We start from the raw sequence: 11965 nt of genomic DNA on the forward strand, positions 1-11965 counted from the left end.
AGGTAGAGACTAAACCTTGGACATGGATGTGGACGGATGTGGCTCAAAGTAAAGTATTACACTGAAATACTTATACTGCTAATATATACTTTTACTCGAATACAATTCAGAGGCAAACATTTTACTTTATCCTCCACTACATTAATTGCCCACTTGTTTTCGGATTTATTTTATTCATTTAAAATATCATCAATACTTTTGAATTGTGTTTGTATTTTAGATGTATATAACTTTAATAGCCCCCTGTTGAGTAACTTGGTAATCAAACCTTTTGCATCAGAAAGCAAATAAAGTGCTAATTTATTTAAAATATTTGTTTTGTATTTTTATGTTTTAAAGATCCCATTGTATATTAAGTGAGATTTATTTCGATTATAAAGCATATCTAGAAGCCATACAAATACTGTGAAAGTGTCAAAATGCTAAATCAACGCCGGTGACATGTGCGCAGTCTGTGTTATATGTCTGTGGTAGTGATGGTTCTTACTGATGTTTGTTTAAAAACATTTAGCTTGTGCCAATTTATCTGCTTAATTTGCCTTTTCATGGTCAAAATCTGAGCTGGACTTTGGGTCAAACTTTGTAATGTGATATCGTTTATTTATTCATTTATATACATTCTAAATCCACAGTGAAATGCAGGGGTGTTTCCTGGACCTGGAAACATTCGGGGCTTAGCCCACAGTTTATTAAGGTACATTAAAGTACCGTGGAACTTTCTACTGCAACACTCCCCACACGCACAAACACAGTACACCTGCGACTGTTACAATGAAGGCTCGATAATCAGCTCACGGCATAAGTGGGGGTAACCTCCGCTAGGGGGTCCTCACCTCCTCTACGGGGGTCCGGGGGCATTCTCCCCCGGGAAGATTTGTTTTTAAATATTGAAGTTAAAAGCATCAATCTGGTGCACTTTGAGAGCAACATTAAGAGATATGCATACTTCTTTTAACACCCATATGAAATGGAACTCTAAACAGATTTTTCTGCGAAAGCCCCGGATGCCCAGCCCAGGCGACGCGCCTGGTGAAATGCATGCAGTCTGTTTTGAGAAACTGCCTTTAAAGGAGCAGCCAGGACCCCCATTAGGTTGTGATGTCACAGCTAAAGTGAGCGGTATAAATGATGCTCTACTCCGTGTAACACAGTATAAACTGAGGAGTGAGTTTCATGTGTTTTCTTCACTCCGCTGGGAAACTGCTCTCATGTCAAGAAGCAACAGATCAGTGCTGCATCATCCAATCAGTGAGCGATACACAGTAAGGGGGCGGGGCGACTGTCTGAGGATTTCACCGGAGGATGGTCCGGTAGTTCCTCGACTATCGTTCATACATACTAGTGATGGGAATTATGGCTCTTTGAAGGGAGCCGGATCTTATGGCTCTGTTCCTTTGAAAGAGCCGTTCAAAAGAGCAGTTTTTTTTAAAGGGGGCGGGGTTACTAGGTTTATCTCACCAGGATAATGATTGACTGTATTGCCACACCTAATGTCAATAATCTGCATTGTAAATATGACACAAGGTGGCGCCATATCCATGTCATTCATGTCAGTGAATGTACTACTTTGAATGTATGTGTTAAAGGGGACCTATCATGCAAAATGCACTTTTGTACGTCTTTTATACATGAATATGTGTCCCCGGTGTGTCAGGGAACTCACCAAGTGTCAGAAAACTCAACCCTCTCTCTTTTCCTCCATACCCAAATCTCTAAAAACGGGGCTGCAACGGAGCTGATTATTATTTGAATGTTTCTGACGTCAGAAAAGGGGTGCTCCGCCTATATGGGCAACTCTCCACCTATCAGGGGAATGAGAGACCGCTCAAAAGCGCTGGAGACGCTGTAGTACATATGCCAGGCCTGTAAGTGGCGCTGTAGTCTGCCACAAAAGCAGAATCAGCCCTTGCAAAAACAGGGCTGGAAAAGAGCAAATGGAGCGAAATGAGGCATGGCTAAAATGCATGATCTGTTTGGTATTTTGAAATAAAAACTTCACAGACATGTTTTATATAGGTATGGCCCTACAATATATGTTTCAAATATAGCTTGATAGGTCCACTTTAAGTAAATAAAGTTGCCTTGCCTTGAATGAAATTCACGCAACTCTTAATATTAGATACTGTAGTTTTTAAGTGGCGATGGAGATTATTTGTTGACCCTGCTTTAAAGGATATGTTGCCTTTACAAATGGTGCGCTTTATCACTGCCTGGGTTTTGGTTGAAGTGCATCGAAATGCTGCTGCGTTTTGGCATTTGGCTCATTTTCCATCCGAAAAACACGTTGTCTACCTGTCCTGTACCACTTGTTATGACTTCTCTCTCTCGCTTATTCCATTAAGACCCACCCCATCTCACTCCTCATGCTGAAAACTACCAATCAGAGTAGGGGCGGGTCTTCACAGAATACGTTTGGGGAACAAAATCAAGGTTTTTAAAAGGCAAGTGGATTTTTGCAGGCAGTGAGTGCGAACCAACGATTGAACGATAACAAGAACGGCTCTCACCAAGTACGGTTCCCCTCGTTTGTACCAAAGAGCCGTTCAAAAGAACCGGCTTGTTCGCGACCGACACATCACTAATACATACTATCGCTCCGTTATCGCTGCTCGATCCTCGGTCCTCCGGCACAAATAAGGCCACTGGGACGCTACTCAAAATGGCGCACACAAATCAACTTCCAGTGATAGCGAGGAAATGAGACATAACCGAAGTGAGATGCAGCCAGTGAGTCCCCGTCTGCGACATAGCAACAACTGAAAACGCTGACCAATCAGAGAAGACGATGCTTTTTCGGAAGACTTCTTAAAGAGACAGGCCCTAAAACGAAGCGTTTCCAACAGAGGGTAAAATCAGCAATAGAGAGGCGAAGTCCCTCCCCTTCCGGTGGACCTCCATGGGACCTTATTTCGGAAAAAGTATGTATTGAAGTCAATAGCGAGAGAAAGATCATCTTTCGATCCCGTTTGAATTGTGCCACGACTTACACATAGGCTATGATGTTTGTCAATTTAAAAGATAATTTTGCAAGTCAAAAAAATAAAAATGTGTCGTAAAACTGTGAAGTAACAAAACATTTTGTGTGAAACGCTCAATGAACTACATCTCTGGTCTCGCACACGTCACCACACACCAAGATGGCCGTCACATTTTACACCAAGATGGCCGTCACATTTCACCTCTTTCTTTCAGAATGAGGCGAAAAGTATTAAAAGAGGTGAAAATCACTACAATTCTGGGCATGTTGAGAACTGTACATACGAAAAAGGGGAGTTAGTCGGTCCGTAAGAGCCAGCATGCGTGACCGGCTTTACAAGGTTTCGGTGAGTACACGAGTGTAATGTGTAACGTTAATGACATCTCTTACAGGACTCTGGGATTTGTAGTCTTTCTAGTTGCGTATTTTCCATAGTCTTATATTTCAACAGTTTTACGACAAACTGTGTCTTTTTTCAAATGGAAATGTTTTTTTAAGATTGACAAACATCATATGTGTAATTCGTGGCACAATTCAAACGGGATCGAAAGATAATCTTTCTCTCCCCATTGACTTCAATACATAATTTTACCGAAATAAGGTCCCATGGGGTGGAAGTAGAAGGGCGGGACTTCGCCTCTCTATCAGGCCTACATTATGAGAAACATAATGTGTTTTTTGTACATTAAAGCATGAACACAAGTTGTAGTCGAAGCCCTTAAAGGTCACCTATTATGCAAAATCCACGTATTAATGTATTTTCTACATCAACATATATTCCCTCTGTGTAAAGAGATTTTGAAAGTTTCAGGAAAAAAGATTGGCTCACTTTTTGTCCTAAACTTGCCTTGCCTAATAAAGATTTAATGTGACACATCAAATGGATTTGTTGATGGGAATTAATGTGAATAAATGAACTCTAGGTTAACGGTACTCTTGCTATCACTACTCACCGACTCTATAAACCTTGTCCCTCATGCTAGCCCTGACAACACCGGTAAGCACACCTTCATCTAGGCTGCACTGTTTTACGTGTCCTGACTTGTAGTGGTTCTCTCCTCTATCTACACTCTTCTTGTCATCTTTGTAAAACGATATCAGACTGGTCATTGACAGCCATGACTGCTAGTTAAATTCAGTGTGGCTAAAATCAAAAGCTTTGTTAAAATATGCAAGCACGCGGAAGTCAAAGGCAGCTTTATAGTTAAAAAAATGCTACATGTGTTATACATCCAGAAATATCGAAATATCGTTTCCCACAGTGTGACATGTATACACAAAACAAAACAAAAAGGGCCTAGATAACCGGGGTATACAGTTTAAAAATGTTAATATTAGTGCTGTCAAAATTATCGCGTTAACGGCGGCAATTAATTTTTTGAATTAATTGCGTTAAAATATTTAGCATTTAACGAATGTGCAGAATGGCCCGCCCCATACATGCCACCAGTGGCAGCGCCAGGGTATGGCTGGGGTAGGCTACACCCATACCAAGAAATGGCTTAGCCCCACCATGAAACATGATGTTAAAGTAAGCAAAATAAAGTCTGCCAACTCGCGCGGAATAAATTGCACAGACAGCAGTTAGTAAGATTGATTTCAGTAGCCACGTTTTGAAAACTTTTGTCACGTAGTGATCGTCTTCTCAATAGAACATCTTTGATAACGGCGTGGTGTTGTTGCAGGAAGTCCCGACGACAAAACAACGCCAACCGGCTGCGCTAAAACAGCTGATCACAACGTTCACACGTGGTCACGAAGTACTCCACTAGCCCCCCCTCTGTCGACTTTCCTGAAGTACTCCCCCGTTGATAGAAATCAACACGTAATGAATTAAGACCCCACGGTTTTATGATTGATAGGTGTGTGGGTTGTCTTTCATTTTGACATGCAGAAAAATGTTATAATAAACATAGATACATACAGTATCTATGTTTATATATATATATATATATCCATTTAACATACAGTTAAATGGATATATCCGCCTTCTTTCATTTATCTTTCCATTCCCACAACAATATACATAAATAAATGGCATATTTTGGACATAGTTCGAATGGTGATTAATCATGATTAATTAATTTTTAAACTGTGATTAATCTGATTAAAAATTTGAATCGTTTGACAGCCCTAGTTAATATATTTAAAGTGTTCAAAGTGCAGTTTCAGTGCAAGTCAGTTGAAACGATCTTAAACTGGCGTGACGTTGAAGTCGTGCGACCCTGCTGCTGTACTAGCTTGTAGTTCGTTTATAGCATAACGTTAGCATTTTGCTTTTGGTGACTAGATTTATGATTCAAAAATGATAAAAAGTAGGGTAGACATGTGGAGATGTCTACCCCCCCCCCCCCGAGACCTATAATATATTGATGAAAAACAGTATAATCGGGGACGTTTAAAGGTCCCATGTCATGCTTTTCCAGTTATTATCTGTCCCCTTGTGTGTTATGAAGGTTTTTATGCATGTAAACGGTCTGCAAAAACCCTCAAAGTACACCCTGTAGCGAGTAAAACTCTAACACAGAAAAGACCTCCCCAACAAGCCGTTTAGGACAGAGTGAATACACATACTACACAGAGATGCTGTATGAGAAACCAATGTGAGTTTTGAAAATTGCACAATATATATATTCTAGTAGATCTCAACAATGGAATTAATGATCAGTAGAAATGGCCATGACATGGGATCTTTAAATACAGGTATGAACCTGGATTTAAGCATATGTCTCCTTTAAAACATGCCTGGAGGTAATGGAAGGTTTTGTTGAAAAAAGAACATCAGATAAACATTTCTATGGGGGATCTTTTAGAGCCAACGCAGGAGAACAAGCCCGAGCAAAGAGTAATTACAGATTGTGTGTTTAAATGCTAACAGAGTAGAAGGAGATATAAGTCAAAAATATATAGTTTACCATGTAATCTGAGGAAGTCCTGGAGCAAACAAATGTGTTATCAATTTATTCCCCACAGAGGAGGAAACACTTTGTGGACGGAGGAGTGACCTAGTGAGAATGTGATGGTCCGCTGGCTTTAACATGTTCAGAAATGTTCTCTTTCATCTTCTCCTTTTGTGTGTGTGTGTGTGTGTGTGTGTGTGTGTGTGTGTGTGTGTGTGTGTGTGTGTGTGTGTGTGTGTGTGTGTGTGTGTGTGTGTGTGTGTGTGTGTGTGTGTGTGTGTGTGTGTGTGTGTGTGTGTGTGTGTGTGTGTGTGTGTGTGTGTGTGTGTGTGTGTGTGTGTGTGTGTGTGTCTTCCAAAGCAGCTGCACTTAATGCGCTGCATGAGGAGCTTTGATGGAGCGGATAATGTTCATGTGACTAATGATTTATTATACTAATAGAGAGCAGTTTGTCTTTGTTGGGACAATACTTAAATAATAAAAAGTAGATGGTTTCTACATGACGCTCAAATATGTCTGTCTTTTCTGTGTAAATGATGACATTTTAGGGAAGAAATTAGGAGATCGTATGAATAAGTGCTTCCAAAATTCTAAAATAAAAAGTGTTACCCTTAATAAAGAATGAATTGAAGCAACTTGGAGACATAACGTGACCATATCTTAGTGTATCATTGCTCTGTTATCAGCTTTAATCTTACTTTAAATATGTTACTGTTTACATTATTTCTATTATTATTTTCATCTTTCATTTTTTTGTGTGAAATTTGTATACTTAAAGTAAAAACATGAGTTTGTTTTCTGAACGTAGTTTACCCCTTAATGAACTTAGTTTACAAAAATAATATTGAAAAAAAATTAATCAAATAAAAAAAAATATATAATTAATAAATATAACAGAAATGTATGGAAGCCTGTTTGCGCCACAGGAAAAAAAAATAAAAAATCATGTAACTCATTATAATGACTTGGCTATCTCATTATAATGACTTACAGGATTATTATTTTTTTCTGTGGCGCAAACAGGCTTCCATAGCATGTTTTACAGAATCAATACTTTTTTGTTTATTTTGTAAGCATTAATGCAATGTTAATTCACATCCTTTTTAATATACTTTTTAATTAAAAAATATAGATATTATTGATTTGGTTGGATGGTAATGTTGGACTTTTCCTGATAATTGAATAAGATCAACAGCATGTGGATTAGACTGCTCTACTGACACCTACACTTCCCAAAGGCTCCCAGCATTGAGTGTTAAAGGATGACATGTTGTTCATGTGAGTGAGGAGGCCGGATCAGAGTGATGTGTTCACTGGTCTGTTCTCCATCATCACTCACAGCGCTCGGCTCCATCTGAAGCGTTTGTTCCCCAGCGAGACAGCAAAACAGAGCTCAAGTATTCCAAGTCATCCGTAAATAACTCTAACGGAGAACAAGGACCAGGCTAAGTGCTCAGTTAACTTCACATATCCATGGAATCTTAGAGAGAAAAAACACTGGTAACAAAAATAAATGTACCTCAGATACAGAGAAAACATCTGTCACAACCATACCTGAATATTAAAATAATGATGAATACATAATCATAAAACATGTTATTTATATAGCGCTTTTCAAGCAAATAAAATAAAAATTACAAATACAGAATTACAAATGCTCAACAATAAGAATAATGCATTTAAAATAAAAAAGTTCCATTTAAACCCTGCGTCAAATTTGAAAATCCATTTAATATCCTAGTCATTGTTATTTATGTCTGTCCAAGAGTACTAGATTGTAATTATTTACATATATTAAAAACTGAGATACTTGGTTTGAATCATTCTTTTTTTTATAATTATTTATTTATTGTGATTTATTTGTGTTCTCAAGAATACTACATTGTTATAGCTTACAGGAATAAAAAAAAACATGCGTATTAAGTCATTATTTTATGATTATTATTATTTCATTTTTATTGAGATTTATTTCAGTCGTAACATTTTTAGATTGTTATTACTTAAAGGAATGATAAAACAGACTGTCATACTTAAATCATTATTAATTATTTTTATCTATGTTTTTTAATTAAATGTATTAACTTACAAGATTTCTATAAAAAATCCATTGGTTGCTTCGATTTAATCATCTTTTTTTATTGTGATTTATTTCTGCCCTAAAGAATATTAGATTGTAAAAACGTACAGGCCGTATACTTATAGGTAGATACTTATATTGATATAATATATATATACTATTTTAAGATGAAATGATGTAGGCTCTCTTTTACCATAAAAAGGCAAATGTATTTGTGTATTCCTTGGTTTATTTTTATAAAAGCTCTTCTTCTTCTTCTGTCAGTGCCTGCATTACTTTGGCATTCAAATGTGTTTTCATACATTTAGTTCAGACTTTATGTAAATCTACACAGATGAGTCTAAACCAGACTGCAAAGCAAACAACTCTGAGCTTCTTCTGTAAAATAAGCTCAGGTTTATTATTGTTAAGTGCAGAAACAACAGTGGAGCTCTTACATTATCAAAATGGTAGCGTATGATGCAGTGTTTCATCTCTTCTACAGCAAATTGTTGTCCATAACTCAATTTGAAGCCCTGCTATGTTTTTTGAAAAACACTTCTCTGTATAAACTAGATTTTATCCAAGCCATAAGTGGGGATACAAAACACTTACACAGCAGGAATTTCAGATGGAACATTTAGAAAATCAGATGTTTTTCACTTTGTTATATGCTGGAGGGAGACCTGCCATTATGCTATCTTGTTACTAAGCGGCTAAGTGGCTTCTGCAGCCATATTCCATCTGACTGAGGTTGTTGTAAAAATCCACAGCACCCTTTTTGAATTAAGAAACAACGACCAGAGATAAAGTTACTGCTAATGATATTTTCTGACTGGATGAAGAATATCCTTATTTAACTATTCCTGTTGGGAAAATATTAAAGGGACCCTATTGTGATCATTTTCAGGTTCATATTTGTATTTTGCTCCTCTACTGAGACGTGTCTCCATGCTTTAATGTTCAGAAAGCTCTTTCTTTTTCTCATACTGCCTGTGCTGCAGCACCTCTTTTCACCCTCTGTCTGACACCAGAGCCCAGTCTGCTCTGATTGGTTAGCTGGCCAGCTCTGTTGTGATTGGTCAACCGCTTAGAGATGTCCCGCCCCTTAGCCCTTCCCCGGATACTGTCCTGACAACTCTTCAGGATAGTTTTCAGAGAATCCAGTCACATCTCTCTGCCCTTGGCCTGGTCCTGAACACAACTAAAACCAAGATCATGTGGTTTGGCCGCAGTGGTGCCTCCCAAACTGGCACTATTGTGACCGCCGATGGCCGGGACCTCGAAATAGTTAAATCTTACAAATACCTTGGATTTTGGATTGACAGTAATCTGTCATTCTCAGAACATCTCTCCAAAATTCAGACCAAGGTCAAAGCTAGACTCAGCTTTCTATATAGGAATCGCTCCTCATTCACTTCATCTGCTAAACTCTCTCTGGTCCAGATGACTGTCCTTCCTCTGTTCGACTACGGTGATGCCATCTACCGCTCGGCGTGTAAAGGAGCTCTCGATCATTTAGACGTTCTGTATCACTCCGCCATCCGCTTCGCCACCAATGCCCCCTACAGGACACACCACTGTGACCTGTACTCTCTGGCTAACTGGCCCTCTCTTGAGACGCAACATCCACTGGCTGATGTTTGTTTACAAAACACTCCTAGGCCTCACTCCCTTCTACCTCACACAATTACTGCAACTCCGCACACCCCCAACGCACAACACCCGGTCAGCTACAAGCATCCTGCTAAAGATCCCTAAAGCCCATACATCCTTTGGCCGCTCCGCCTTTCAGTTTGCAGCGGCAGATAGCTGGAATACCGTTCAAAAAACATTAAAAATGAAAACCTTTGTCTCCCCCCGCACCTTCAATGTCACTATTATTGACACCCTGGTGCACACATGCAGCTGCTTTGCCTGATGCTGATTGTAATGACTGATTGAACCACAGCAATATTGTTTTAGAGTTTTTATATGTTTAACTGCTATGCCTGTCATCTTTGCTCTATGTGTTTGTGTTGTCTCCTGGGTTCTGTAGTGCCCGGAGTGTGTCTTTTTATTTCCTCCCAAACCCCATCCCCTCAGGAAGCCTTTGCCTCCTGTCAGGTCATCATTGTAAATAAGAATTTGTTCTTAATTGATTTTCCTGGATAAATAAAGGTTCTACTACTTAGCCTATCACATACAATGTGTTGGAGCACTAACCAATAGAAGGGCAAGTGTAACATAGTGATCTCATTATGTTAGGGGGATTTTAGCCTTTGCAGAACATGTACAGTAGAGAACCCCGTAGAACACACTACAGGAAAGGGAAACCCCAAATAGCACAAGAGGGCCCCTTTAACTTATTTACCCATAAATAACATTAGTTTTAATTGTGGCTACTGTAGCTTCTAAACAGCGTCTGTAAGTTCTCCAGATGACTTTTACAACATTGTTTTCTTTCATTTGGACGATTGCGAGTCAGTTGGTGACTGTATATGTTTTGCCAACTCTTTGAGTGTGGAGCAAAGTGTTCACATATCCAGAAGAAATAAAGTTTTATTTTCTTACCCGTCAACTCACACTTAAACTAATTTTCTTTACAACTGACTGTTCAGCTACTTCCACTGACTGCTGTTTGTGCTTACATAATAACTGGCATCTAAACCGATGCTTCTGGCTCGTAAACCTCAAATCAATATTCAATGGCTGTCATTGTTAACAGTTCAACCCTTTTAACATCTGACCCTCTTACAACATACATTATATTCGCTATTTAGTTGTTTACTAAGGTTAAATCATGCTACTGATCCCCAATCTCTTACAAATGTAACAGGTTGATTACGATTACAAATCAATTGCTGTCTTGTCTTAGAATTAATCTTATATTTAAGCTGCTTTCATTTGACTCTTTGGCCAGCTATTAACATTTTTCCAGCTGTTACCCTTCCAACTATTTAAAGTTATTACTGCATTAAAAAAACAGCACATTTTAGACAGTTTACAGTGTTTCACCTAAATTGTTAATAAAAGAGCCCACCACTGTAAATCTTCCGAAACGTCTTCTGTAGTTTTTTTAATCGAGTGAATTGCGTCTCACACTAATTAACATCACCACCTGAAAATTGTTCTTATATAGCATTATTCGTCTTTATTAAACGGTTTAGTTGAATAATCGATTCTGATTGGTCAAATAAGGAATTTCAAATAATTATTGCTAACAGACCGCTGTTAAGGAGAACAGACAGTTGCTAAGAAGGATCAAGGGACAGTCATATCAATCTGCAGAAAGAAGTTGGATCAATTTAAGGTGGTTAAAGAGGTTAAAAGACAGAGCGCTGGATGCCAGAGAAATCACCAGAAGAAGAAAGATAGGAAGTAAACACTAACAAGAACAACAGAAGAAGACAGACAGAAAGTAAACACTAACAGGAACAACAGAAGAAGACAGACAGGAAGTAAACACTAACAAGAACACAGGCTGCTTCTCACTTCTCTTAAATGCAACACTTGCGTCTTAGTCCCTCCCACCAGGGAAGCATGGAGAGACGCAAGGAAACCACGAGAAGGCATAAGAAGCAGGGAAATTAGTTTTAAGAGCAATGGGACATCCTTTCCTCGGAGCCTCACGTGAAGCGACGTCCGTTTGTGATGACGCCGCACAGCTGATCGTCAGACAGCAGCCAGCTCTGTCCCGTTTTATTCACAAACACCCCCACCTCTGTTGGTACACATTTACTGACATAAACATTTGTATCTTCTGTTATAGACCCAAATAAATAAAATAAATTAAGAACTCGTTAATAAATGCCATTCTTAAAATAAACGAACAATAGTTTGATTAATATTGATTTGAGTGCACAAAAGAATGACAATTATTGAGAGAAGAAAAAGAGATGTGTTATCTATCAAAACCCAGTTCAATTAACATTCATTGGATTGTCCACTTTGTTGTTCAGATACAGTGGGGCAAAAAAGTATTTAGTCAGCCACCAATTGTGCAAGTTCTCCCACTTAAAAAGATGAGAGAGGCCTGTAATTGTCATCCTA

This window comes from Pseudochaenichthys georgianus, chromosome 11 (assembly GCF_902827115.2).
Source record: "Pseudochaenichthys georgianus chromosome 11, fPseGeo1.2, whole genome shotgun sequence".
NCBI lineage: Eukaryota > Metazoa > Chordata > Actinopteri > Perciformes > Channichthyidae > Pseudochaenichthys > Pseudochaenichthys georgianus.